This window comes from Sturnira hondurensis, unplaced genomic scaffold (assembly GCF_014824575.4).
Source record: "Sturnira hondurensis isolate 20B ecotype Veracruz unplaced genomic scaffold, ASM1482457v3 Scaffold0004136, whole genome shotgun sequence".
Lineage (NCBI taxonomy): Eukaryota > Metazoa > Chordata > Mammalia > Chiroptera > Phyllostomidae > Sturnira > Sturnira hondurensis.
Genome location: NW_028076767.1, coordinates 39,841,284 through 39,848,871, shown reverse-complemented (window position 1 = coordinate 39,848,871; position 7,588 = coordinate 39,841,284).

Here is a 7,588-nt window from a genome sequence, read left to right as displayed (position 1 = left end):
AAGAGTATCTGTGTTAATCACACACACTTGCAAATAGATCACTGCCTTTATCTTTCCAACAATCCCTGTGGAAGGCCCCCAAATAGCCTGACCCACTGAATTTTTTTTCATGCATCTCCAATATAGTACCTAGATTGCTTCTAGGGATACTTGATTACATCCCAGCTATTGACATTAAGGGGAAAATCTGAGGATGCAAACCTAGAGATGTTGGAGGGAATGATTTGGGTAGGGCTTTGTACTGAGCCTGCTTGCAGTTTCTACTTGCCCCCCCCTTTCTAGATACAAATCCACATTTTTACATGGCGTTCACACTGGGGAGGCCCGAGCTCACTTTTCTGTGTTAAGTAATAAAAAACTTTAAAAAAAACCTGACAATCAAAAAAAAAAAATAGAGACAGAAGCAAAGTTGTAAGAATTGAGCTATGAAAAAGCTAAGGTGCAAAAAAAAAAAAAAAAAAAAGAAAGAAACGATCCTTTGGAGACATGCACCTAAGCCTTTTCTGTAGGAAACGATGTCATGACTTTTTCCTTTATAGTGGTTGGTGGTTCATTTCTAAAGAAAGCAAACATTCCCCATGATATAAAGTAATAAAAGTTTCATTAATGGAACGTAAGTATAAACACCTTGTTTACTCTTGTTCTTTGTACTAAATGGGTAAGAAATGTCTCCAAGGATTTATAAGCATTTTGTAAATAACAGTGTGGCTTTAGCTAGGGGTGGACAATTCCCACCCACTTCTCTGGGAGGAGGCACTTGGCAAACGCCTTCAGATAAGGTTCAATTCTTTGTATTTCAGCAAAGTCGTCCCACACATCTCTATTTGGTTTGACAAATAATGCAACTCCTACTACATCCCTGGTGACACAAGGTGAAATTCCTATTGTGTGGAAATAATTTAACTTCTAATCTTCTGGTGGAACAACAATCGTTTCTCTTTGGATGTTTGTGTTTCGCTAAATAATGATGGCTCAAGAAATAATTTAGTTTCCCTGTTCCTTTGTGCTGTTTTTAAAATGGCATGTTAGATTGGGGGTGGGAGGGGGTTATCCTTTTGCTAAATTTCACATTTTCTGAGCAGGTTTAAAGTATGTTGTAGAAGTGTATCAGCAGAATAAATGACTTCAACTGAAGGGATAGTACCTACTTTCAAGGCTTAAAATTGTTTTCTATGAAATTTGCGTCCAAAGGCAGGATTTCTAATTATCTTGTAAGAAATCATTTTTTAAACTATTAGGGAAATCAAAGAAGAGCTTTCTGCCTTGCAGGGATAACAACAACCTTTCTTAACTGGCTAAATATTAAATAGATGAATTGTTAGGCTGTTTAGATTCAGCCCGTTTTTCCCTCCTCTTTCTGCCATGAGTAATAAAAAATACATAGTGCATCGTGGCTCCAGGCGTTTTCCAGCGCGGTCTGTTACCGCAGGAGTATTTGCTGAGTCTGCGGGTGTCTGTAAGGCCCCAAGTGTCATCTGTGGCTTAAGGTTTCATGGATTAGACTTTAAACGGTGTCTAGCCTGGCTGACATTAGCTTCCTCTCACACTCGGGCTCCAGCGAAGCGCGGGGTTAAGGACTCCCTCTCTAGGTAGCCACCGCTGCACCAAGGCACCTTCTCGAGGAGGGTGGGGAGTTCTCTTGGGACAAATCTCTGCCTCGCTCTCACTTCTTGGGGAATGATTTCCTCAGGTTTCTGAGAAAGACTCAGATGGGCTACACTGAGTCGCTCCTGGCGTGGGTGGGGAGTCTGGGTAGGACGCTTCTTGCACAGCCACAGGCCAGAGCGAGACCGGGGCCGCGACACAGCCATTTAAAACTTCATAAATTATAAACAAGCCGCCTTGGCTTTCGCCATAAATTCTGCTCCTTTTGAGCCTGCAATTAGTGTTAGGAAGCACCAGAGTCTAAACACAACCAAAAGCCCTCTGAAGGGCCCGACTGCCCGAGGTTGCCAAGTTTTATTTATTTCCCCTCCGCACTCGAGGTTTGCACACAGTCGCCTCCTCCCCCGCCATCGCCGGCGGTACACACTCGGCTGGGTTCCCACTCTTCGATGGAAGGTCACAATAGCTGCTCTATCAGAGGCACCCGCCACCGCACCACCCCCAGCAGAGAAAGGAGTTGGGGGAGGGGAGCCGTGCCCTGCTGCGGTGCTCCGGGGCCCAGGCCTCTTCTCATGGGGAGGATCTGCAGCGGGAAGGGTCGAATTGGCAAGGAAGCAAACTTCCACTCTAGCGCGTGTGCGCCCGACACAGGGACAATAGGGGACGCACCGAGGCCTCAAGGCTGCTGGCCCTCGCTGCCGGCTGCTGGATTGAGGGCGCCCAGAGCTGCCGTTCTTTGGGAAGCGGCTGCACCATTGTGTGCGTAGCTTCTTCTCCACCGGCTCCTGGGAGGCAGGGGCCACGCAAAGGGAAGGTTGGGCAACTGGAGGCGGGGAAGGTCCTGGCCTACCTTCGGGCCTTGCTCTCCCGGAGGTTCACCTCGTTTGCCCACAGGGAGCAAATGGCTCTTTGGCTCAGACCTTGATTACTAGCTCTGTTGTTTGCCCCCTGTAGAGACCGCTTTCGGGGAGATGGGGGATCAGGGACGTGGTGGGGGATCCTCTTGAGGCCCGAAGAAAGGGGTTTAGGTCTCAAGCCTGGGCCGGTGGATGGGGAGTGGCAGTCGTTTTGTTCAATCAAATGTGAATGAGATTTCCAAATGAGATGAACGTGAGGCAGCAGGAACAGTCCACTGCAAAATGAGAGGTGGCAGTAGGGAAAGAGATTTAGGCAAACCAAGAGCGTCTCCTGATTACCAGGAAAAAGTTAGGACCTAGCTTGGTGTGATGGGGGCAGACCCAGCTGAGCTAGCCACGGGGGTGAGGGAGCTGCAGAGGACAGGCCTTAGGAGCACGGGTACTTCCGACTGGCCCCTGGAAAGGCAGTAAGAAAGGGCGATTAAGTACGTGTTCTGCCTCCTGGCTTTCAGACCTCAGCTTTATCCAGGGACCTGACAGAGAAAAATCCACCTCTGATGGAATCGTTAAGTTAACCATCCATTTGTACCATTTCTTTGTACAGGCTTTCAAATGATAGGGGGAGAATATAGAGCGAGTACTTTCCCCTTGGTATACAGCCTCAAGCCTCGTCCCTATCAGAGACACATCAGCCAAATTGGTTTCCCAAGCCCTAGAGGCTGCTAACCTTGTTGAACAGTTTTAAAAGATGGCGATTACCTATACTAGCTAGCTACTCCCTCTCCCATTCTTTACCAGCTGATTGACCCTTGAGTGGAGTGCACCGTCTCAGCCAGCAGACTTGGGAGCCTAGGCTCTCCATCTGTTGAGGTTTTTCATTTGGGGAGGGTGAAGAGGATGTGTGTGGGTGTATGTTTGAATAACAAAGGAGGAACCCAACTCCTACTAGAAAGTGTTTCTCTGCTTGACCTGGGGAAGTCAGAGGCTTGTTTACACCTTCCGTATTTAAAGGACAGTCAGAGGACTGTTTTGACTGATCTTGAGAATTAGCTGAAACTTCCTCCTAAAGAACTGATTAATCCCAGTTATAGATTTAGAAAGGTCCTCTTCATCTGAGAGTTCTTGGCATTATGTTGGCCCTTCTTTCAGAAACTGTAAGAAAAGAACAAGTTGAACATAAGTTTGTTGAGTATTAAATAAAGAGCAGAAAGCTCCAGTTCCTCACAGGTATATAGCCTGATCACTTGAGAGCACTGCCACTTCCCAGAGAGAATGAGCTGACCTATTTACCTAGACTGTTTGGGCACAGGGAGCTGAGACTGAATCGCCAGCCCCACCCTCATGGTCTCTGAGGTCTGGCTCAGTTAGATCTCTTTTGCAGAAGGCCTGGAGGAGAGAGAAAAGATTAAGTACATGAAACTTCCGGTAGTGCTAGTTGATGGGGAAGATCATCACAGAACAAAACCTTAGTTCTCACTGTGCCCTGTCTCTACAAATACCTTTATCTTTGGGACCCAAAGTTGGTGCCAAATGAATTTACATACTTGACCTGAACCCTATACCTAAACACTTCCAGCAGGTTTCATACCCACATCGGCAAGTTGGAAAGGTACAAAGACAATCTAAAAACCTACTTTCAGGCCAGGGCCAGCCCGATGCACAGTGAACAAAAGGTTTGCACGTGTGAAGGATCAGCCGAGGTGAATGGATGTCCAATCATTTGCAGTTGCAGAAGCAGATGAAGGGTCCCCAGGAGATCTGCAAGGTGGGAAAGATGGCCGAGTCCTCTTGTCCTAGGTCTTGTGGCAAAGTGTCTTGACTGTTTTCTCTAGTTAGTATGAATCATTTCTATGGAAGACTATCTGGAAAATCATGATAATAGAGTTTTAACATTAACAAGAGCCCAACTACAAGCTCTTAACTTAAATCAGGATTCATGGGGAACCCTGGTACAAATGAGGTGTTTTTGCTGGGGAAGCAGGCCTCAAACCAGCCCTAGAGGGAGGACCTGTTGGGCCAGGGCCGTTTTGAGGGAGGGCAGAGCATCCCCAACTTATAAGGAAACAGGGAGAAGGCCTTTTTATGGATCTATTGTTCAAAGCAAGGGCAGAGTGGGGAAACTGGGTCAGATGAGCTGAGCTGGAGGGAGTCAGAGGCAGAGCTGGCACCCCACCCCCAAGTCTGTTGCCCCCTGGGGCAGTAAGGATGCCATCCTTGTGGCAGGCAGAGCACACACAAAGGAAACCCCCGCCAGTCCTCAGATCTGGGGATACTCTGGGGAGAAGGCTGCCAGGGACCCCAAGTCTGAGCATCTCCCTCCCCTGCGGGTAACAATAGCACCGCCTAACCCCTTCTTCCAATCATCAGGCTGCACAAAGACCTGTTTGGACTGTACCACCAAGTGACATGTGTGCTTGCTTCAGCCTCCCTTGCCCACCTCCCTGCGTGACAGGGTGCTGTGGTGGAGGGGTGGGTGGCTGGTCCTGAACCCACCTGGAATACTTTGGAAAGACAAACAGTGTGGTGACTTAATCACCCAAAGGGCTGGCTGCTGAGCGTCCCCAGACCAGTGAGGAGGTCTGGGGAGAGGGCTGGGGTGAATGATTTCTCAGTGTGTGTCTAGGGTGGGGGGTGAGGGGCGGGAGAGGTTAGTTCTATTAAGAGTTCATCAATCACCCGGTATGCACTTTTTTCGCTAGACAGCGGTTTCTCCTTCAGAGCAAGTCTGGGCCAGCTGGGAACCGACCAGAAACCACAAACGGAGGAGACACAGGCACACAGAGTGAGCTGCCCACCCGCAGCGGCTTAGCCGCGCCAGCCCTCTGCTGTGTGCAGCCCAAGGGAAGCACTGGCTGGGGACCTCCCCACACAGTGGCCAGCACTGCCTCCCACCAGCTCCGCCCTCAGAGGACTCAGGGTGCCCAACACCCTCCCAACATGTCTGCCCCTAAGCCTGCCCCTCACTGATTCTGCATTCCCTTTGCCCCTTACACACCTCCTGCTTGTCCAAGTGACACCCTTAAGCACAGCTCTACCCCCAGAGAAGGGCAAATCCATTTCAGATGGCAGGACAAGAAAAACTCCAATGCGTTAGAAGGTTCTTGCAGGTACTTTTATTTAAGAGTTTAAAAAAAGATGTTCCCCAGGGACTAGATTTCAAGGGAGGGTGTGAACTAGTTTAGTTCTATTAACTTACAGGAGTATTTATGTAGGAGGAAGCAGGATGAAGACTCTTGTTGAACTGGAACTAAACTTGAATGCCATTTAAAATAACAATAAAGCCCTGACTGGTGTGGCTCAGTGGATTGAGCTCAGGCCTGTGAACCAGAGGGTTTCTGGTTCAATTCCCAGTCAGGGCATATGCCTGGGTTGCAGGTCAGGTCCCTGATCAGGGTGTGTCAGAGGTGACCACACACTGATGTTTCTCTCCCTCTCTTTCTCCTTCCCTTCTCTCTAAAAATAAATAAAATCTTAAAAAAAAATAATAAAAGTATACTTAAACACCAACTACAATGATATGCCTCTCCTCTATTGTTTGATGTGAGGGCAGAACTTCAGTATTTTTCCAATTTTTAATTCAGGTACAATTTATATATATGTATATAAACATATATACATACATACATATATACATATATAATGATTGGGTATTTGTATATATCACAATGATCACAATAAATTTAGCTGACATCACCATATATAGTTACATTACTCTTGTGATGAGAATTTTTTTTAAAGATTTTATTTATTTATCTTTAGAGGGGAAGGGAAGGAAAGAAGGAGAGAAACATCAATGTATGGTTGCCTCTCGTGAGTTCCCTGCTGGGAACTCAATCACTGCTGCATGTAGTTTGCAGGCCCGCACTCAATCCACTGAGCTACACCAGCCAGGGCTACTCTTGTGATGAGAACTTTCAAGATTCATTCTCTTAGCAACTTTCAAATATGCAATACAGTATTATTAGCCATAGTTACCATGCTGTGGGAGCAGTTTACTGCAATTTTTTCAGGTTCATCTTAGCAATACAATAAAGGGACAGACTCTCAGTTTGGGGTGGGGGCGGTCGGACAAGAGCCACTTACAGAGGAGGCTTTGTGTGAGTGGGTGGCAAAGCATTCTTCTACCCCTCCTTGAGTGGTACATACTCACCTCTTTGTAAATTCAAAGAAAGTTCCAGGCTATCCCCTCTTTTAACTTTTTTCTGAGTCCTATCAGGTGAGAATTTTCTGAAGACAGCTGAACGTGTTGCCACGGCCCACAGAAAGGAGTCTCTGAAGGATAGGAAGTCCTGGCTTTCTCCGCCTTCCCGGGTCCTCTTCTCTCTCATCATCTGCTTGGGGTGGCAATTAACTTCCTTCAGAGAAATGTTCTGCTGTTCTTTTACTCCAGGTAGATAGAAGCTAAAACATTAGGCCTTGCACAGTGCCCTGACTCACTGAGCAATTAAAATACTTGGTCCCGATATCCTCATTTCTTGCCTTTTCACCAATGCCGACTGCACAGCTTCTATATGCACTGTACTGGGCTCTGGGATACAAAAATGAGTCACTGATGGCAATGCCCTTCTATCTACTGGGAGAGAGAAAGAACCGATCCTAAAACAGTTCGACAAATGCTGTAATAGAGGTGTGGCCACAACAGTCCTGGAACAAAGAGAAGGCACCACTAACAATATTGTAGTGTCAAAGAAGGTTTCTCAGGAGAGGCGAATTTAGGTCCCTGAAGTATAGGGATTTGGGCCTAAAAAGGAGGGACATACCAGGTGGAGAGAGCAGCACATAAAAAAGCAGGGAGGGAGGAGAGAGAAAAGTCTGGACCTGGAATAAGGAGAGTGGTTTGAAGTGGGGCACCTGGCTGGAAAGAGAGGTTGTAGAAGGTCCATGGAAATGAGTCTGGACTTGATCCGTAGGCAGTGGGAGCCACCAAAAGTCATAAACTGGAATGTGAGGTTACGTGGAAAGCTAACTCTTGGGGGTACTGTGTCTGACTGGAGAAAGGAGAGTTAGGAGGCAAGAAGACAAAAAAAAAAGGAGGCTGCTGTAATAATCCAGCTTAGAGAGGAACTGATATAATAAGGATGAAGAGAAGAGACATTTAGGAAGAAGAATTATAGGAATAGATGATC